This window comes from Manis javanica, chromosome 5 (assembly GCF_040802235.1).
Source record: "Manis javanica isolate MJ-LG chromosome 5, MJ_LKY, whole genome shotgun sequence".
Lineage (NCBI taxonomy): Eukaryota > Metazoa > Chordata > Mammalia > Pholidota > Manidae > Manis > Manis javanica.
This window is the reverse complement of record NC_133160.1, coordinates 143,032,223-143,053,630: the sequence shown is the minus strand read 5'-3', so window position 1 is coordinate 143,053,630 and position 21,408 is coordinate 143,032,223. Positions and strand designations below refer to the sequence as shown.

The following is a 21,408-nucleotide window of genomic DNA, read 5'->3' as shown; positions in this document are numbered from 1 at the left end:
GAATTGAGAAATGCTGTAATTGTTGTGGATTGAGGTGAGCCTAACAGCAAGGGGTTTAATCAGGTGACCTGGATTTTGTCTTTAGCCGGCCAGGTCTACATTTTATCAGTGACCTATATAAAGATCCAGGCTGCGTGCCTCTCAGATGCAAGGATGCCACAAAGTAAATGCATGAGTGACATACAGGACCTTGATAGATTTTGACGAGCTGGACTCATGACCTGATTTAAGCAAAATAAATGCACTTTTAAATGTCAGGCTCAAAATCCATGTGTAGGGCAATTGTTCCCAAAGGGGAGTCCCCAGACCAATAGCATTAACATCTGAAAACTCGTTCAAAATGTAAATTCTCCAACTCTACCCCAACCTACTAATTCAGAAACTCTAGAGGGTGGAGCTGGCAATGTTTTTTAAAAGCTAGCTGGACGATTCTGATGCATGCTAAAGTATGAGAAGCACTTGGGTCGGGGGAAATCTCACTGGACAGGTGCAAAAGGGAGAGACACCTTAGTTCACAACAACAACTAAATAGAGAATCTTTATTCTTGATCTCGAGTCCTATTTAATTCTAACTTTACCACCACTGTGAGGCCCTACCATGCTCTGTGGGTCATGCCACTCACCTTTGTGTACCACAGTCATGGCATACATGTGTTTACTGAAAATCTGAATAATTCCAGAGACTGTTAAATAGTGAGAAATGGTGGTTGTAGAGTATTATGACATAATAATAGCTAAAATATAGCAGTCACCATATGCAGGCACCATTGTGAGCCCTTTGGGTGAGTATCAACTCATTTAATGAGGAAAGATGATTAGAATTTGTTGGCAGCTGTAGAATGACCACCATTTTGGTTGGGTAGCTGGAGTTGAAGGGTTGGTCAACTTCCAGTGTTTCTGATGGGTCACTAGGTGTATTGCATGCCCGGGAAGCCTTTGGATAAATGGTAAAGAAGCTTGAGAACAATCACCAGGATTTAAATGTTAAACCCCTTCCTCCTTCCCTATCCCCTGAGAAGGGCAAGTGAAGGGTAGAAGGAAAATCTGCCTCAACACTTGCAGGGGACAGAAGGCAAAGAAGTTTGGAGAGTCCCGCAAGGCAGATGACTGGCCATCCAGGGAACATGGACAGACCTGCTTCTACCTGAGGCCACATGGGGAATGGGGGACCAAGGGCGAGTGTGTGTCTCAGGGCAGAAGGGCATAAACCTTTCCCCTCCTCCAGCCTCAGGACAACTTGCAAGGAGTTCATGGACAAAGGCAGGTACCAACTGAAGAGACCAAGAGTACCTGTCAGGATTTTCTTAAGAATGAATTGCGTGGGGGCCAGTCAGAAGTTGCCTGAAAGAACTGTCAGGTGCATGTCTCAGTTGATTGGGGAGGAAAAAGTCTCATTCCAGCAAAATGTCCAGCACAGTTTTCTGTGGCCATGGCCAGACTTAGCCACCTTTAACTGCATTCTGAGCTGGAAGACTCAATAAGGCAGTGGCACAAAGTATTCTGGGGCACACCATTTCAAAGATTTTGCTCCTGTTGGATATTAAAAATGTTAGCACATGTTAATGGGGCTGAAAAGTCCTATAGTAAAACTGATATTGCGATTTATAGTAAGAAATATATGTTTGATCTTTATCCCCATTTCTGGCACAGAGCTCCTAAAATGCTTGGCATTTCCTGTGATGAGAGAGAGAAACATTAATGAGGTGAATTTTGGAAAGCACCTAAGGTTCGGGGCTGGTCATCAGAGGAGCCAGCCATGCGTTTAGAGAATTAGAGCTTTCAGTCCCACCCCCTGACCTCCAGGGAAGGGATGCAGACTAGAGGTTGAATCAGTCACCAGTGGCCAGTAATTTAACTGATTGTGCCTATGTAATGAAGCCTCTACGAAAACTCAACAGACAGTGGTTGGATAGCTTCCGTGTTGGGAAGCATGTAGCAGTTTGGGGAGCATGGCTCTGGGAGAGGGGTGAAGCTCTTTCCCATAGCTTACCTATGCCCATATGGCTGTTCCTGAGTTAAAGCCTTTTATAATAAGCCAATAATCTACTAGGTAAACTGGTTTCTTGAGTTCTGTGAGCCGCTCTAGCAAATTAAGCAAACCCAAGGACTGGGGTTGTGGGAACCTTCCATCTCTAGCTAGTTGGTAAGAGGTACCAGTGAGAACCTGGCCTTGCCATTGGTGTCTGAAGTGGGTTAGGGGAGGGGAAGTCTTGTGGGACTGAGCCCTTAACCTGTGGGATCTGACACTATAGTGTCAGAATTGAGTTGAATTGTAGGACCCCTAGCTGTGTCCAAGAATTGCTTGGTGGTGTGGAAAAACTCACATACACACTGGAGTTGGTGTCAGAATTATAGTAAAGAAAACTAGTTTCTACCTTTTCAATATATAGCCTTCCTGAATCATTTTCTCCCATGATTGTTATGTTACATACACATGGTAAAAACTCAGACACACAGCAGAAACATACAAAATAAGAGAAAAGTTCCATGAAGCTCTCTCAGCCCACGTCCTAATATACAAAGGTAATCACTTTTATTAGTTCCTTCTAAAAAATTGATATGCATATTACAGGAAAGATGTATGTATATGTCTGTGGAAACATTTTAGATTGTAAAAACCAGGCAGAAGGGGTATGTTGTGAGCTCCTGTCTTCAAATGGGGAGAGGCCAGAGATGTTGCTATATATCCTACAGTACACAGAAGAACCCCCTGCAGCAAAGAATGAGCAACCCAAAGAGTCAACAATGCTGATGTAAAGAAACCCTGCTCTGGGTAGGTGGCTTTGAAACCTGAGTGCATCAGAATCCCTTGAAAGGGTTGTTAAAACAGATTGCTGGGCCCCACCACTGAAGTATCTATTTTTGTAGGCCTGGCTTGGGGCCCCACATAGTGCATTTCTGAAAGTTTCGCATTGATGCTGATGTTTCAGGTCCAGGAACCACACTTTACAACCCCTGCCTGGGGCCTTCCCAGCATCCACATGGGTGAGGGGGCTCTCTGGCACCTGGTCTTGGTTCCACCAGTAGGAACACTGCCCACCTAGGAGTACCAAACCAAGAAGTAGCAGAAGCAGCAGAAATTCCCATTCACCTGTCAGCAAGAATGGAATGACACAGGGACACCCACCTGCACAGAGGATGGGAGACGTGGTCTCCAGGAGGGCATCCGTGAGCCAGGCTGCCTGCAGGGGAGCGTTAATTATGAGAAGGAAGAAGAGGGAAAAATAGTGAGGACAACGAGCAGTCCCTGCGGAGAGGCTGTCCGCCATCTGCCCCCAACCCCTGCTGTCCCTGATCCTGCTTCCCGCCTTCTCACTTGCTGTTTCGAAGCACGCTGATCTTCCACAGCCACACATCCCTTCCCAGGGCATCTGTGTTCGCTGCTCCCTCTGCTTTGGAAGCTCCTCCCCAAGAGAGTCACTTGGTTGGTCCCCACTGCATTCTGGTCTCAGCTCCTCAGAGAGCCTGAGTGGCCACCTAACAGCTGCCCCGGCCCAGCTGGCCCTCCCCCTGCCCCATCCCCCTGCTCCCTCTGTCCATGTGACTCAGTGCTCCCAACAGCAGGTCGCATACTTATGTGCTTCTCTATTTGTGCCTGTCACAGAAAGCAAGATTTGGGAGGGCAAGGCCTGACATCTTGACTGTTACACCCCAGAACAGCCCTTGGCACAGAAGAGGCGCTCAAATATTTGTTGAAAAAGTGGAAGTGCATCTTCCATTTCTGATGAACGCCACCAGATGGCCCTGCAGATAGCTTCGTGCTTAGGTTTTTAAATCCATAAGCCTGTTCAACCCTCATTAATTTGGAATATTTTCTTTGGGCTTCTCATGCCCAATGTGGTTGCAAATAGACCCTGGGGTCCTGGAACATTCCTCACTCGTCCCTCTGCCTTGCTGGCACAGCCTCTTCTCCACAGGTCCTTGGGGCCGCATTTCCCAGCTGGGGTGTGAGCCAGAAGAAACAAAGTGGGCTGGCAGGAAACCTTTCTAACTGGCAACACCATTTCTTGAAGGAACATGTGATGGTCACACCCATTTAATGTTAACAGCCCCGTCAAGGAAGAGGCATTGATTCATCTGACTTAGCCCCTACCAGAAAAATCGTCCCCTGTCTAAACTCTCCTGTCTTACAAGATTCTTAATAGCTCAAAAGTGCCTTATCAGCTTAAGCTGATCCAAGAAAATAAACATCTCATAACTGATGATACAAGCAGCTCCAGATACAGAACAGCCCAGCCCGATGGATGGTTCTTATAAATAAACCAATCACACACTACAGAAATAACCAGACTTTCTGTGACTTCACACGGAGCCAAATGGAAATGCCCTTGCCAAGCGAATGTTAAAGTCATCCCATAGTCAAGATGTGGTCGGGCGCTAGATGTCAGCCAAAATGTTTGCTCCAACGAGAGGCACTTCTTAAGTGGAACCCCGTTAACTTGAGCCCTCTAATTGAACTTTTATGCTTAGATTTTAGGGAAAGGGGACATACTACAACAAAGTGCATTCATGTGAAGGAACTGGTTAAGACCAAGCAGATACAAAACATCCGCAGCCCACAGCAGGCCTGGAATCAGGTGTGACTCAGTGGCTTGTGCGTTTTGGCTGTCTGGATTCCCAGTGCCTGCAGCCCAGCAGGTCCTGTATGATTAAAACAGGCCAGGCACCAGTCTGTGAGACAGAGATTTTCAGCATTACTGGTTAAAATAAAAACAATTCCTGTTAACCAGAACCTCATTTCCTTAACATTTTAAGTTTTGAGACTTAATGGTGATAAGAAAACAAATTATTTTTCAAGGGAGTGTGCTGTAACAATTTCTCTGAGAAATTATATGTTCTGGGACAAGGTGTCCATGTAGTCTTTTTTGAATGGACATAAGAGTAGTCTGGACAAAATGAGGGGAGGCCCTTTTTTGTCCACTGACTCAATTCTGGGGCAACTGGAGCCTCTGCAAGAGCAGGGCTGCACTTAAGCCAGATTGGCCAGAAGAGGTCATTTGGTTTGGACTGTCCCCATAAATTCCCCTAGAGCACAGGTGGTAAGTTTTCTTACTCCCCAGATTCCAAATCCTCTAGTAACTAGCTTGGCAGTCTGCATAATGAGCAGTCAACAGAGAGGATGCCGCAGAAAGCTAGGCCAGCTCAAGGCTTGGGAAGGCTCCAGGGCTGTGCCAGAAACCAGCGGCCCCAGCAGGGTGGGGACCTATATGAAACCAGGGGTCATTGCCCTCATGGCTTCAGGACTGGTAGGCACTAGCCACCAAGTCCCATCTTGGCCCCTTCAGTGTTTTCCTGAAGGTTCTAGCATTTTCTGCACAAGGCAGGGATCATAATCTTGTAGTTTAGTGGGGGTGAGTGTGGCTGCCGTTAAGAGGGACAGCCTCCTCATGTTCACTGCTGGGGTCAGGCCTCAGTGGCTCAGGTCCTCAGAGCACCAAAAAAAAAAAAAATTCTCATACGATGTGTTTGGAAAATATTTTTCATAAGTGGAGGCCCACCAAGGCTTCAAGGCCACAAACCTAAAAATGTGGCAGACACTTTGGAAGCCGAAGAAGCTTGTCCATTTTCTTGAGGCTGTGTGAAAAGGCTGCCAGTATCCTACAGCTGGTGGTCCAGAGATTCTCCCCTTTTGTTCTCTTTTTCATTCTGTTTCTCTTGCTACCAGATCCCTTCCCTGGAGGCCCCCTCTATTCCTTAACTTGGACAGGCTGGTCCTACTGGAAGCTTCACTCCAGCTGTGAGCATCTCTGCTAGGGGGGTTTCAAAGCCAAGCTGTCAGTGTTCCAATGTCCTTCAGAAGGGACAATTTGGGGGGCAAATGGCTTTTTATATTTTATTTATGGTGCCCATCACCCACCCCCACCTCCCACCCCAAGACTAAAACCCAAACTATTAAGGGACCGGCTAGGAGACTGACAAGAAGCTCAGTGTGGTGCTTGAGTCTGGATGACCTGTGTCTAGCCTCATCTCACACTGCAACCTGTCCAACCAGCCTCCTCACACCAGCCTGCAGTAGCACCCCACTCCTCTCCCGACACCCCCACATGTATCTGAACCCCAGAGCGGGTGGATTCAAAGACAAGCTGGAGATTCACCCCGCCCCAACCTCACCCCAGCAGTTCAGTGGCACATCTAGTGAATGCTCTAGGAATGTGCTGTCCATTCCAGTCCACTGGCTACATGTGGAGACAGTCCTTGAAATGTGGCTGGTGAGAACTGAGATGTACCCTTAAGTATACAGTACTCACGAGATTTTGAATACGCAGCATGAAAAGAGAATGTAAAATGTCTCATTAATGTTTGTACTGATTACATTGAAATACTATTTCTGATTGGGTAAAATACATTAAAATTAACATCACCTGTTTCTTGTTACTTTTACTCATGTGGCTGCTAGAAAATTAAATATATAGTCTGTAGTACATTTCCACAGAGCAGACTCTGTAGAAACATTGAAACTTTGGTGTGGTCTTAGGGTCAGAAAAGTTCCTGAACAAAGGGAGAGATGGAGCTGCGCTAAGATAGGGGGGGAAGGATTTCATCAGAGAAGGAGAGGAGAGTTTTTGTTCGGGAGAAACAATTTTAACTCACTAGCAGACCAGGTGGGCCGAGGCAGCAGGGAGCTAGCTGGATTTTATCAAGTGCCTCTTTCAGATGACTTGGTAGCTCAAGCCAGCCTTTCAGTCTGCTATGGCTCACCAAGGACAGTAACTGGGAAGCTGTGATGTGATCCATCTACAAGCCCTTCAGCCCTCCAGGAGGAGAGGGACCTGTGTTTGCCCGGCAAGTCATTGGTACAGAGAGTGGCCAACACAGACATTTTTATATCTGGGCAAAGAGTCCACTAGTATCAGCTGTCATTTCAATGCTGTGGAACTACCCTAAGCACGTACTGTCTATTACAGTGTCCTCAGAAATCCCATTCAGTCTGTGTTTCATGAATAAGGAAGCAGAGTCCCCCGGGGCTAATAACAGGCATAAAGTTATACCAGGTAAGAGAGGAAGTCAGGGTTTACCCCCACCCGCCATATCCCTTCCTCTGCACCCTGAACCACCATGCTCCACCTTGTTCCAGCCTCTGCTTAGACCTGGGGTTGCAGCCCAGTGTCCCTGGCCTATTCCATCCCACAGCTGGCTGCTGGCCTGGACAAGCTTCCCATCCAACAGGTACAGCCCCAGCCCCTGATGGGCTCCCAGCGCAGTGTCCCAGGCTGTGGAACAGCAGAGAAGCATCCAACCACCTGTGTGCAGAGCTCTGCCTCGGGGGATGGCGGGCTTGGGTGACAGGGTCAGCAGAGGCCCCTACCCTCTGCAGTCCCCAGGCGCTCTCAGGGTTTGCTCCACTCCGGGACACAGTTGGTATTGTAAGGCTTTTGGCTTTTGTCCAGCCCTCTGTTTTCTGTTTCACCCTGGCAGGTTCCATCTGGCATTCAGATATTATAAATAGCTGCAGTTAGGGTGTGACTTGGGTGGAGACCTGGAGCTGGTACTCCACCCTGAAGGGGAAAAAAAGCTTATTTAATTCATTTCTGCACTTGGAAGCCTCTGGATGTTTTCAGAATGCCAATTAGGCGGCAGCTGTTGGGGTTTTTCCTCTCCCTATCCTGAGGTGGCCTGTCTGATTTTTCATGTGCCTGTTGACTTAAGCTCTTGAAGGAGGTTGGCTGGGACAGGACCACAGCCGCTGGGATCGGGGCTGGCTGGGCTTCGGGTGCTTTCCATAAGAACCCCGAGAACGGGTGGTGGTGGTGGGCAAGGGCCCAGCCCTTCCTTGGTTCTTCCAGGACTCAGAAGTTTGGGGAAAGGGGAAAGATGTCTCCCTGAGAGAGAGCAATCCAGCTATCCAGTGTATGAGGAGGGCTCCAAACTGGTGCCCCAAACAGATAGCCCTGGAAGGGTTCTAGGCCTCTTGGCTCCCGTGGAGCTTGGGTCTCTGCACACGCATCTGGCACCAATCAGGCACTGCCGTGGGGCTTATGTCTGCTCTAAGGCTCTGTGTCCTCACCAGTACAGCGGGGATCACAGTGCCCGCCCAGAGTCCTGGGTAGGGTGGGGTAGGGTGGTACAGTACATGCAAAGCATCTGGCACACAGTGAGGGCTCCTAGATGTCAGCTCTCGCCAGCTTCCGTATTCAGTGGAGAAACAAAGCCAGATAATGCTCAAAGAACAGTTCCTGAAGAGTTGAAAGCAACTTATAGGAAGACCAAGATAAGTTGGAGGGCTTCCAGTTATCAGCTAAATGTTAATATCTAAAGTGATTTTGAAACAGGAAAGCACTGTGTAATAAAATGTAAAATGTATATTAGTGCATAATAAAAAAGCATTACGAGATAAAATGATGACAAAAGAGCAAAGCAAATGGGTGTGTCAGCAGACAAAAATGAGAAACTGCTTCCAGGGGTCATTGCCATTAATAAACCCCCCCCTCCCGATGTGTGACCTTTTGGCTCCCTTTCTAAGCATGTATTGATTTGCACATGCTTGTGTGTGTGCACGCAAACACCTGTCTCTGGGCAGGCAGGGCCTGAGGCTCTGATCCAGTTGCTGAAAGAAGCAGTGGTTTTTGGGTGCCTGTGGGTATGCCTGGGGTTCATGTAACTGAAGGGGAGAGATGGACCTGGGGTGCACAGGGGCCCCGCAGAGGGAAAAAGGATGCCAAGGCAGGGATGTCACGGTCTTTGTCCTCCGCTTGCTTTGGAACCTGGCTTGAGTTTTCTCCAAGGAGAGGGGTAAGGACCAAAGGCTAAAGGAACTATTTTTGTGAAAGAGTTTGTGAGCTCTGAGCACAGGCAGCCCTGCCTCAGCACGCAGACGGCAGGGTTGGTGGGGAACCATCTCAGCACTGTCAGCAGTGGTGATGCAGCCGTTTCCATAAGGGTCTGTTCAGTGGGCTCCAACAGTGCTGGCTTACTGCAGAAATGGCCAGTAGAGAGCACCGTGGGGTTCCTGTGGTAACGACACTGAAACCCCTTCAGGATCGCCCAGAAACAATGGGAAGATTTTACAGGGAGCTCAGGTCCTGCTGTTTGGCAAGAGGAGCTCAGAGTCATTGGAATTTGGGCATAAATGTGAATGTGATGTCATTATTAAACAATATTGAGCCATTTGTTTGTATTACTTCATACGTAACTCCTGTTGCATGGTTAATTACAATGAAAACATACTATTTTTAAATTAAATCCACAGAGTCCATTCCAGCATCTCTTGAACAATATTAAGAAAGTAAGATTCAGAGCAATTCCCCAATATTATTCAAACTCTATCAGCTGTGAGACACTTTGGGTGTTCAAAGATGGCTGGCTGCTGTTCATTGCCCTGAACTCCATCCTTCCTTGGCATGATGGAGAAGGAAAATGAACATGAGATCTATCTAGTGCAGCAGCTCATATATCATTAGGTACCCAACTGAGCAAGCAATCTGAAGTCAATTCATCCGAAAAGTTGTAGAGCTGAGTCAGCTCCTAGGACCACAGTTTTGCCTCCTTTAGGAGCTGGAAATCTGATGCTCAGGAGAACTTCTCCTGGGAAGAAGCACACCCTCTCGTGTAATGCAGAGACCACAGTGTGCACTCCATTATTTATGTGCAACAGAGGAGGAATCTGACTCTAAAAGCTTAAGCCCTTTCTAAGTGATTGCATTGTCTTGCAGGGCACCTTGGGGAGCTCACCTGTACATTATATTCCTTCTGAACCCAGTGCTTATGAATCATCTCCATAAAGAATATCAGATGGGAGAAAACTTACTGGCTAGTAGGTGCTATTGGGACCCCTTTCTTCAGACAGGTCCTTGCTGTGGGCCCTCCATGGTCTGTGAAATCTTCAGAGATGAAACCTCTTGTTCTCTCTTCAATAGGCCTCCCTCTCCCCTACTGGAAAATGTCTTGCCGTCTTCCCAGAACACCACGTAATTTGCTTTCTTCATGGACTGAGTCTTCATTATCAGATGTCAAGACATTTTCACAGAGACAGTATTTTAAAACCTGAAGATAGAGAAGAGCATGGAATATATGTAGATACAGACAGTTGGTTTCATTCATTAATTTTGTCCTTTACTGGAATGCCCAGAGAAATACTTCTTGAAACCACTGTATCCACAGCCACCACCTTGTTCAAGCCACTACCCTGTCTGGGCTGGACCAGCATTAAGAGTTTTTTAATGGTTCTATTTGCTCGCATTCTTAGCTACAACCATTCTCCAGGTCCCCATTCTCTTTTTCTCTAACCGTTCTCAGCCAGGTGATCTTTAAAAAAATACAAATTTAATCTTGTCTCTCCATACCCCTGCTGAAATGTATTGACTGGATTTCCCTTCCATCCATTGCTTATGGGATGAAGACTAAGCCCTTCAAGGCCCTGCACGCCTGCTACTGCCTGCTCCCCCTTCAGCTCCTCCTCCCTTTGTGTGCTGCAGGGATCCTGGCTGTCTTTCAGGTCCTCAGGTCTGTAGGAGCCTCCCTCCCACGTACAGAGCCTTTGGGCATCTGTCTCTTTCCCTCCCCACCTAAACTTAAATCCTTTACTGTGGAACTCGGCTCAAGCATCACTTCCTTAAAAAGTCTTCAACAGCCTCCAAGCTTGAACAACTTCTTTTTTTATTTGTTTTTTTTTAAAATTCTTTATTAAGGTATGATTGATATACACTCTTATGAAGGTTTCACATGAAAAAACAATGTGGTCACTACATTACTCATATTATCAAGTCCCCACCCATACCCCAATGCAGTCACTGTCCATCAGCACAGCAAGATGCCACAGATGCACTATGTGCCTTCTCTGTGATACACTGTTGAACAACTTCTTAAAGTGCGTTCTCTTAACATTTGGTGATTTCCTTTCATATCGTTTAGAGCAACATTTTTGGGGTGGTCATTTCATATTGACAGACATTAGTCTGTCTCCCCAGAAGGTGATAGTTGTATGACAACAGGAACTGGGCCTGTGTTGCTTGCTATTACATTCTCAGTGCCTATAGCACAGAGCCTAACACAGAAGTGCTCAATGCATAATTGTCCAATACTTGTTAGATAAGTAGACTTGGCTCCTAGGAGTTTCTCATCAGCTAGGAGAGAAAAAGATTCCTCCTTATTCTCCAAAGTCCTCTTCAGTGTCATCCTCATCGTGCAGTTGCCCTGCCCACTCCCCTGCCTCCTCTCCACCCAGAGCACGTGCCTTGCCATGCTTGGGCTCCGTAGTCATTCCTCCTTGGGCTTTTGGGAAAGACTGGTCTGACCTCATCCATACCTTTCAACTGGACAGCTCCATCTGGAAGCCTGTATCTGATTCTTAGGGATGCTGTGTCAGAGTACCATAAATTAGCTTAAAACAACAGAAATTTATTTTCCCACAGTTCTAGAGGCTCGAAGTCTAAAATCGAAGTTTCAGTAGGGCCATGCTCCCTCGGAACATGTAGAGGAGAATCCTTCCTTGCCGCCTCTACCTCCCGATGTGTTCTGGCAATCCTTGGCTTGTAGGTGCATGCTCCAATCTCTTGTCACGTAGCCATCTTCTTATTAGGACACCAGTCATATTGGACCAAAGGTCTACTCTGCCGTGGATGATCTCGTCTTCATCTTAACTAATTACATCTGTTAACTACCCTGTTTCCAAATAAGGTCACATTCTAAGCTCTTGGAGGTTATGACTTGAGCATGCGTTTTTGGGGGTCACAGTTCATGCCTTTGAGCTTATAGCAGACATTTAATGCTCATGGAATAGCTGTGTGTTCTGTACTTTTCACAAGCTGGTGAAACATGTGATTAGTTCTAGCCAGTGACTTGAAAATGGAAATCATATGTAAAGCATCTGCACTGAAGTGTTTAAGAGCCAGTGTGTTACCTTCCAGCTAGTTCCCTGCCATGCCAACTTGGAAACCATGTGTTCTTGGAAGCCACATGTTCCTATAAGAGTGCAGGGACTCCACAAGCCCCAAGCCCTGCCTGCCCACCGTTCCTCCTACCCACCCCTAACCAGCTGACCTACATTGGACAGGTGATTTGAGTGAAAAATACATCTTAGCTATATTAAGCTACTAAGGCTTCAGTGTCTTTTTTTTTTTTTTTTTTTTTTTACCATTAGGCCATCCTGACACAGGCAGTGCTTCTTTACAAGCTGTTTCCTCTGCCTGCCTCACCCACCTTCAGCTGCCTGGAGTCCTCCTACTGATCCATCCAACCTGTGATCTGCTTTACTGTGAAACTGATCTGACTCATTACCTTACAGTTAATTATTCCCTCCTGTGCTCCCACTGACTTGTTAATAATGCCAACATGGTTCTTATTACCTATTATCACAATAGTTTAATACCTTTTGAATCATGGAATAGTAGATGATAGGTACCTTAAAGACAGGGACTGTGTGTCACTCACCTATCAAGTTCATATCTCCAGCATCCTACAGGATGAATGGGCACAAAGAGGGAACCCAATCCAATAAATGATGAATGAATAAATAAATAAATGAATGAACTGACAAATGTAATCTGTAAACACTCTTAGTGAAGGGTGAGGGGGGAAGCTTCAAGGAACCTGAAAACACTGTGTGCGACTCTACAGCTCAGAGATGTTAGGAGTCAGTGATCACAATTTTGAGCTTATGTGGAGTTCAGAGTAACATTGACCTGTGTAATGTATGTTACCAGGGCTCAAGTAAGTGAAAGGATGATAGAAAATAAAACTTATGAGTGCAGTCAGGAAGGTGAGGTTCAAAAGGAAGTCGAAAAATTATTTTTAACTCATGCATGAGCACACTGAGTGGATTAAAAGTGGGTCCTATTAACAGAAAGTGAGAATTTAGGAAATAATATTGCACATGTGTGACATAGCCAGAATGACTAGTAAATGAAAATTATGCTTAACTGGCACACTGGCAAAGCAGGATGAAACAGGGATTGTGAAAAAAATGCAACTCTATCATCTATCTGCCCCATGAGAACAGTCGTGACAGATCCAAGTGTTGGGGGCTCCCCATTATCTCTTTAAATTTTATTTGCTAGTGGTGGAATCCCTCTATCTGCAATGATGACTTGGACAAGCCAGTGAATTTACTGTCACATTCAGGCAATAAAAAAAATCCTTTAAATTGCAAAAAGTAGCCTCTGTTCAGCTCTTGGCATTCCAAGCCCCAGGTAATAGTTAAAATTCTGCGACTGACTTAGCCTTAAATCTACTCTCCTCCTTTGGCTCAGTTCTGCCTCATCCTGGAAGGCTGCCCTGGGAAAGGGGGCATGGTCATTTCTCTCTTCTCCCTCTGCTCAGCTCCTCCCGCTTGCTAGCCGCTGGCTCCCTCCAAGCCTGGAATGAAGCCCAGCTAGGAGAGATGTAGGGGATAAGATAGTTCTCATGTGGCTGGTGACCTAAGCCCTTTGGGCCGGCAGCTGGCCTCCGTGGGGTGGCCTGGCGGATGATTAAAGCTGGCCTTGTCACAGCCTTGCAGAGGCCTCCAGCTGGGCCCCTGTCTCCTGGAGTTCCCTTGATCCAGGCTGAAGGCTCTGGGTGGTCTCATGTGACTTCCCCAGCTCCTGGGATTCTGGAGGTACAGAGGCCAGCCCTTTCTGCTGAGATCCGTCCATGTCTACAGACCCCCAGGCCACCCCAGACTATCCAACACCTGCTGCCTTTCCCACAGAGCCCACATTTGGTCTTGGGATACTTGCCTTGCTCTGCCACCAAAGTAATGTCATTGCTAATGCTTACATGCTGCTTAGAGTGTTCCAGCACTGTCCTGCTTACAGGTGTTATCTCGATTAATGCTCATGGCCACCTAGGAGGCAGGTAAACCTGGCAGGCCATTTCCTTCTTTACGGACATGTCACACTTCTTCCTTAGGTTCTGTCGTCATGAAACACTGCAGGCACTGAGTTTGATTGCAGACACAAGAATTGAGAGACTGAGGCTTTATCTTAGCTTGGCCATGAACTCACTATGAGGCTTAGCACAAGCCAGTAATATCTCCAGAATAGACTCATCAACACCAAGGTTCCTTCTTACACTAAAATTCTGTGACTCAAGAAATAATTCCAGGGTAAGGAACTATAATTAGGTGCTTAGGGTGGGAAGTGAAAAAGGTTAGTTAGGACCTATGGCTTGAAAGAGCCCAGACAGTACAGATATAAGTAACCCCAAAAAGTCTTGAGCATCTTTAAGCTTTGAAAAAAAAATGATATTAAAAATACCTTAAAATCTAGGTCTTTATCATTCTTTTTGTAATCCTAATGAGGAGTCTCAGTAAAAAGAGAGGTTTCAGCATGTGGTTTCAAGAACCTTAAAAACATTTGTCCTTGTGACTCACTAACTCTACTACCAGAAATCCTAAAAAATAATCAGAAACATACACAAAGATTTGTGGATAAGAGGGTGAATCACAGTAGTTTTTATAGTAGTAAAAAGTAGGAACAACTCTCCTTGTTCGATTTCTGCTCACATGAGACCCCTTCAAAGAGAGTCTCAAGCAATGATAAATATAGTGGTGCTCTCTATCCTTTACCCTGCCTTTATTTTTTACATCATAACACCTATCACCATCTGATGTTGTATATGTTTGTTTCCTTGCTTACCTTCTTTCTCCCAACTAGGATATTACCCCCATGAGGCCTGTAGGAGCAGATACAGGTTTGTGGGGCTTGAAGAACATATAAATCTGAGGTCCCTTTTTCAAAAAGCAATAAATAAATAAATAAATAAATAAATATATATATAATTGAGCATGAAATTCCGTATTGATTTAGAACGGAAAGGAAAGGTCCTTGAGTTCTCCTTGTTAGCCTTACAGTGAATCTGCCTCAGAGGGGAAGGCGCTTGGTCTGTCTTGTTCAAAGCTGTATTTCTCCAGGACCTAGAACAGGGTTGGGCATGTAATTGGTGCTCATGAGGTACTTGTGGAATGAAAGAATGACTGACAGTAGAGAAATGGTTAAATGAATGAGCAAAGAGAGGTGGGAAGAGGTCCCATAACTTGCACCCAAACACAATTAGTACTTTAAAAAATTGGATTTGAACATAGGTCTGTTCTCTCCTCCTTTCTGGGTTCATGGCTGCCCAACTAGATTCCCTTCCCAGCTGCCCTCACAGTCATGCATGACCATAGGTTGGAATTCTTGTAAGTTAAATATGAGCAAAAATCATGGTGCCCTGAACTGGCAGCTGGAGATTCTGTCTCAGTGTGGCACTACCAGGGGTTTGTGTATGACCTTGACCATGTCACTTCCCTCTATAAGGTGACCAGCATGGATCGTCTTTAAGGTTCCTCCTAACTCCGAAGTCTACACTCTGATTTTTTTCCTTCCTCAGCCACCCTCTGTCCTCTGGCACTGCAGGCCTGCTCTTTTGCAGGAACCCAAGAGCAGAGGGTCAGGTCTGTATTTAGGGTCTTGGAGGGGCATCCTGTGGTTTCACTGGATTCTGAGATGCAAAAGGAGTGGGTGAGGATAAGTCAGACTCTGCTGGTCTCCTAGTAATGTGTACAGGCTCAGCCCTCTCCCAGATATGCAGATGCAAATTAAACAGGATTCAGGGTAAGAGTGGGGACCAGGAAGCATCCAGACTTGAAGAGGGGACTTGAACCCTACTGACTGACCAGAGAGATGGTCCCCCATCTGGAATCCCAGCTTCCCTGCAAGTTGGGATACTGTGCCCTCCAAGAGACTAACACATGAATTTAGTTCCATTGCCCTTGAACTCTTCTCAATCATGGCAAAAGAGAGAGATTGGGCAAGAAGAATTGGAGGATGTGCGAATGAATAATCGAAGGATATGGCAGTATCCTGTGAACATCTTGAGCAATCAGAAAGAAAAGGCATTTGGCCTCCAGGATGGCTTAGGTGGGCCACCCGTGTCAAACTGGTCATTGCTGGAGTGGGCCAGGGTGCAGAAGGTTGTGGCAAGCCTTTGACTGTGGCTGTCTGCTAAAGTCAACCTTTTTCTCCTTCCTGATTTGACCATGCCCTTTCTGGAAATGACTTATACATGGTTGATACAGTATCAGTTCTGGGCTAAGAAAAATGGCAGCCAGAACTTATCTGGTTATCTGATGAGCAGTGACAGAAAAACACAGGGAAGAGACACAACCGGAAGTGTAAGCAGGGTGGGTGGGCCTCTGCCAAATGGAAGATACCTAGTCATCTTTTGCTTTCTCAATAACATGGCAAAATTGAAAACCTTAACTTGTATGGCTAAGCAAATGTTTTCTTTGCTACAAACCTATTAGCTCCTTGCTCACTCAATAGAATTTATGATTTTCTGCATGTATTCTGCAAAGTGCTCAACAGAGTTGGGGTACAGCAATAGCAGCTGCAAGCCAGCAGTGACAGGAAAGGAGTTGAGGTCTTTGAGAGATCAGGAGCTGAGGGACAGTGACCCAGGATTCAGAGGAAAGGGGCATCTGAGGGAGCAATTCTGCATGTGTTCAGGTACCTTTCCTCTAACAATGGGAAAACTTGTGCAGCCACAAATCATTTGCAACTCAAAGAGCAAAAGCCAAACTAAGTGGAAAGTTTACTTTGTGTTGAGAAGCACTCACAAGGCTGACGCCCCACATGCACCCCACCCAAGGGAAGTCGCCCCGTACATCTGAGAACTTCTCAATGACTGGGCCCCTTGATGCTACCACTTCCCTCTCTTTCCCCTTCCATCCTGGCTGCGTGTCTGTCACTTCAACCCAGGCTGGCCATCTGCAATCTGCCCTACTAGATAATATCTCCACCTAGAATTAAAAATGGTCCTTTCCTACTTGTTCAGAGCCCTGGTATTGGGATCGTTGAGGAAGTTTGTTAAATGGCAGTATGATGTGGAGATTTCCTGGGAATTTCAATTACCCCACTTCTGCTCCCCTTCATGATAAAGGTTAATCACCAGGGGAATGAAAACAACACACGATCTTATGAGAAATGAAGGGTGGGTCAGGTGGAACCCACAGGGGCTGGCTGAGATTTCAATTTTCTTACTGTAATGAAAACTGCATTTCCATTAACTGCTGCAGTAGAAAGTACTTAGCAGCGGTCACCCGTGATAGCATCTCCCCGTGGGTCATGTGGCGTGTGCCACTTCCGCCAGGGATGGCTGCTGAAGTGTCTGCTCATTATCACTTTCCACATAATACTGGGGATGCTGCAGATGAGCAAAGGTGGCGCTTTTGTGTGAGTGAAAAAAAAGAGAGCCAATACACAATATCATGGTGACTGAAAAAGTGGCTCCTTCTGCCATCCTTTTTCTGTGACCTTCCCTTGCCTGATTTGAATTTATGATTTTCTTCATGTATTCTGCAAGCTGCCAGCATTAGATCAGTAATTACAACAAATAGTGTTATTTTCTTGGTACCTACTATGTGCTAGGCAGTGAACCAAGTGCTTCACATATATTACTGCTCCTGATTTCCATAACCTTGTATGCTGGAGATTGTCCCATGTTCCCCATTCCCTTCTTCCTTAATAATATCCCACGTTTTACAATTAGGTTCGTGACCCCCTGCGAGAAGAGCTTAGCTCGGCCTCCCTCATAGCTACGTGTGCCTATGCAGTCAGTGGGAGGTAAGCACAAGTGTCGCATGCAATTTTTAGGAAGCATCCTTAACAAAGGAATATGCCCTTTACTGTCTCTTCCTTTCTATGCTGACTGAAACGTGGACGTGATGGCCAGACATGAACAGACCACGAGCTAGAAGCCATGTGTTGAGAAGAGTAAGGCGGAAGAAGGAGCTGCAGTCCCTGATGATCATGAGGGAGAATTTTTGGTTTTCTCATCATTGCTGCTGAAACTGTCCTGCCAGAAACCCTCCCTGCAGGCAGGTAGTTGAATGAGATGTTGCAGAGTATGGGCCTGGGGTTTGGGTCAGACACATATGGGTTAAAATCCTGCCCCTTCTATACTTGTCAGCTTCGTGACCTTGGGCGAAGCTGTTCTATGTCTGAATCTCCATTTGTAGAATCTGTATAAATAAAACCGCAATGAATTTGGGGACAAATTAAGTTATATAATATACTTACACTTTCCAGCATAGTGTCTGGCACATGGAATGTGCATGATAAATGGTAGATACTGTTATTCTAATATTATAGATGAGGAAACAGACCTGAGAGAGGTTAAGTAACTTCCCTGAGACCACACACACAGATACATAATTTGAGAGTGTCAGACCCAGCAGTTCCCAAGGCTTGCGATTTTTCTATAACACTGACTACCACGGATGCCCAGATGTACCATGATAAAGAAGGGGAGAGAAGTGAACTCTTCCTCATGCTTGCTAGTCAACACACCTAGACACAACAGTACACACTATAGGTAGCTCAGCTCATTCTTTGAATGTAAAATTATTGTGTCTTACAAGCAAATCTGCTGAAATGGGAATGTTTACTTGAACTAGAATGTGCCAATATCACTCAGTATAAAGTTTCCAACAAGCTGTGCTGCGTCTGCTGACCCCTCAGGGTCACCAGCTGATGATGAATGACTCTCTGTAACACGATTGCATTCTGCATTTCCCTGTGTCCACACCAAGCACACTTTTTAACCCGCAGATGAGTTGAACTCTGAGCTATCAGTCCTCAGGATCCCGAGTCTGAGCTGGTACTGTCCTTGCAGCATAGACTTCCTGTCAGACCAGGGCTGAGGTTTGGCCAGGATAATGCTACAGACTATGGGCTCCTAACGGGCCCATAACAATCTTACACGGGTGAGCTCAGTGGCCTGTGTGTCCAGGTGGATAATCTAAGGAAGTTTGAGCTCCAGGAAGGCAGGACCTGCATCTGTTTTATTCACTGATACATCTCTACCCAGAAGGGCTCAGTTGTATGTAGTGAATGACTTTGGATGAATGAGCACTCTCAGGATCCCCCTACAGTAAATTGTGAGAGGTGAATCACACCACTGAATTGATGCTCACAAGATTTCCCTGTAGGGCCCAGAAATGGGGGGCACTTGCCCAGCATTGCCCCCTAGCACCCAGCCCTGCCATTCTAATCGCACTCTATCTTCCTCTTAGGGAGCTTCCCACCAGGAGTTGTTTTTGGAGGAGTGGTGGTTGTGGAGGGATGTTCCTGTCCCTTGAAACCAAAGGGGCCAGCTCATCTCTCTGGCAGCTTTGTGTCTGACCAAGCCCTGCAAAGATGTGAGACAGAGGCTGTTCCCCGCAGGGCTGGGGGAGTGTGCAGGCCACTGGCTCCTGCTCTGTTTTGCAGCGTCTCCTTCAGCCTCGTTTTCACCAGCTCTCTTATCCCTGCCCACATTTCCACCCTAGACTTCAAACCTCCCACGGATACTGATGTGCCATAAAGCCTTTGGATAATCTCCAACCCCTCTGTTTCTTAAACTGCAAGCAAAATTGCAGAAGAGATTGTGCTGATAATCTGTGTCTTCACTGATAGGCTTGAAGATTATTTGGTAAATTTCCAAATAGCAATTTAGGAGCAGTAGAGGGAAGTTGTACAGTCAAGGCTAATATTTTTCAGTTTGAAATACTGAGACTGAAGTAATGCAAGAAGGTGAGAGTGACTATTTCTGAAATGATTATTCAGATCAACTATTTGGCACTGAAAAAGTTGGAGAGAAGTGAGTAGAGGACTGGATCCATGGCTAAATATGGTGCCAACACCTAATTTTACAATTGCTGATGCATTTTTCTCATCAACGAAGAATGTACATTGGCAGGTTTCTCTCTGCCCTTGCAGAACGGTTATTGCTGTATAGCCTCTTCACACACTGTGATGATTCTGGGTCATTTCTTTAAATCTAAAATTGTGGATGTGGCAGTGGCTGTTTCCAGACAAAAAACAGCGGAATCCTGGAAAGAGCTGAAGAAACTATCAACTGTGATTTTGTCCTTTGATCTGAGAAAATTAAGAGAGCAGATCCTTGGGTTTTACACATCCATGAGAGGAATCAGGCTCTCATATTCTACAATATGAGTGTTCTTCTCTTTTATATCTTAAAAGGTGATTTTAAGAATCAGATTTCATATGTCAATTTTAATAGTGTAATTCCTGTTGGAGTAACTAGCTCCCTTCTGAACCCACTGCTAAAAAAAAAAAAGCAAGGAAAGAGGCAGTTGGAAATGAAACACTATCTTTCCTACTGTTAAAGCTGGCACTGGAGGAAGTGGAATCTGATCTGTGGGCAGCTGGACTTCCTGATTCTTAGCCCCGAGCATTAGCCGGACCCGCGTATCTGGCCGCAGACAGAGTCTGAGCACACTGGCCTCCACACAGGGCGGGTGTGGGGCACAGCTTCACTGCTCTGATTCCCACGTGTGTGAAGGCCATCTAGAGCATGTTCTCTCTGCTCTTTCCTAAAAGGAAGAGGAGACGGAAGGGGCTGGGCTGCGCAGGCTCAGGCTCTCCTCACAGACTCACCAATCAGGTGAGGCCCTCCGCTGTGCTGGGGCGGCTGCAGGGGGCCGTTATGCTAATACAGCTCACACCACAGGGAAGGGACTCCCCCCTGCACACACCAGTGGGAAGAGGTACCTCCCTGCCAGCAGTCTGAAATGACAAAGATGACAGAGTCTACGGTAGTAGGCCTTGTCCACTTACCAGCTTTGGTTCCTGTCGTCTCGCCCCACTCCTCACTGCTCCTTGAGCCTTCTAATTTGAGCAAAAGAGAAAAAAAAACCCCATGTAAAAACAGCACTGGCCTGGGTGTCAGGAGACCTGGGTCCTGGTTGGGGCTGGTGGGTGCTCTGCGTCTCGTCTCTCTGTAGTCTCTGCCTGCAGGCTGAGGGTGTAGGAGAGGTTGCTCTCCTTGCTAACGCTGGTCCTGTGGTCTGCCTCCCATTGCTCTACTTCTGGGAACCTTGCCCTCTCCTTTATACTCAGCTTCTCTTTTCTCGACTGGGATCCTTGCATAGGCTTTTTAGACATCAACAGATCTTTCCTACCAAAAAACAATATCCTCACTTGGCCCCCACCCTTTCCAGCAACCTCCCTATCTCTTTTTTTATAGAACCTTCTTTTTTTTTATAGAAACCTTCCTTTTTTATAGAAAAATTTCTTTAAATCAAAGTGTTGTCAGAATACACTGCCTCTGCTCACCCACCCCTCGGAGCAGCTGGGCTTCTGGCTTCTAGCCTTACGATGCCTGCAGTGACTCTCGCTCAGGTGGCCAATGCACTTGCACGGTTCAGTCCAGTGGACTTTGTTGTTCTCGTATTTGATGTCTCAGCCTTAGTTGGCACTGTTACCCAGTCCCTGCTCTTCAGAACTCTCACTTCCCTTAGTTTTCCTGACACAACATGTTCTTGGTTTATCTGCTGCTAAAGGCTTGTTTTGTTCTGGTCAGCTATATCTTGGAGTTCTGCAATACCTAGGTCCTCTTTAGTTTTTTCTCTACCCTCTTTCAGTGAAAGAATGATTAGACAATTTGTTTATTCATTCAAATTTTTATAAGCATATATCATGTGCTAGGCATTATTCTAGGCATGGAGAT

General features: G+C 46.2%; 1 long non-coding RNA gene across 5 annotated transcripts in view; it reads right to left on the bottom strand.

Annotated features, from left to right (window-relative positions):
* LOC108392549 (uncharacterized) overlaps window positions 1-21,184 on the bottom strand; it is a 52,398-nt gene extending 31,214 nt beyond the window's left edge. For 2 of the 5 annotated variants that reach the window (XR_001852039.3, XR_005057067.2), the window contains exons 1-4: window positions 21,019-21,178; window positions 20,517-20,567; window positions 9,746-9,981; window positions 3,128-3,182 (exon numbers count right to left, since the gene is read on the bottom strand). This is a non-coding gene — a long non-coding RNA (uncharacterized lncRNA). Of the gene's footprint in view, window positions 1-3,127; window positions 3,183-9,745; window positions 9,982-20,516; window positions 20,568-21,018 lie in introns of all 5 variants that reach the window. The other 3 variants (XR_005057070.2, XR_005057069.2, XR_001852038.3) reach the window with 3 other exon arrangements.
* Between the last annotated feature and the right edge of the window lie 224 nt (window positions 21,185-21,408).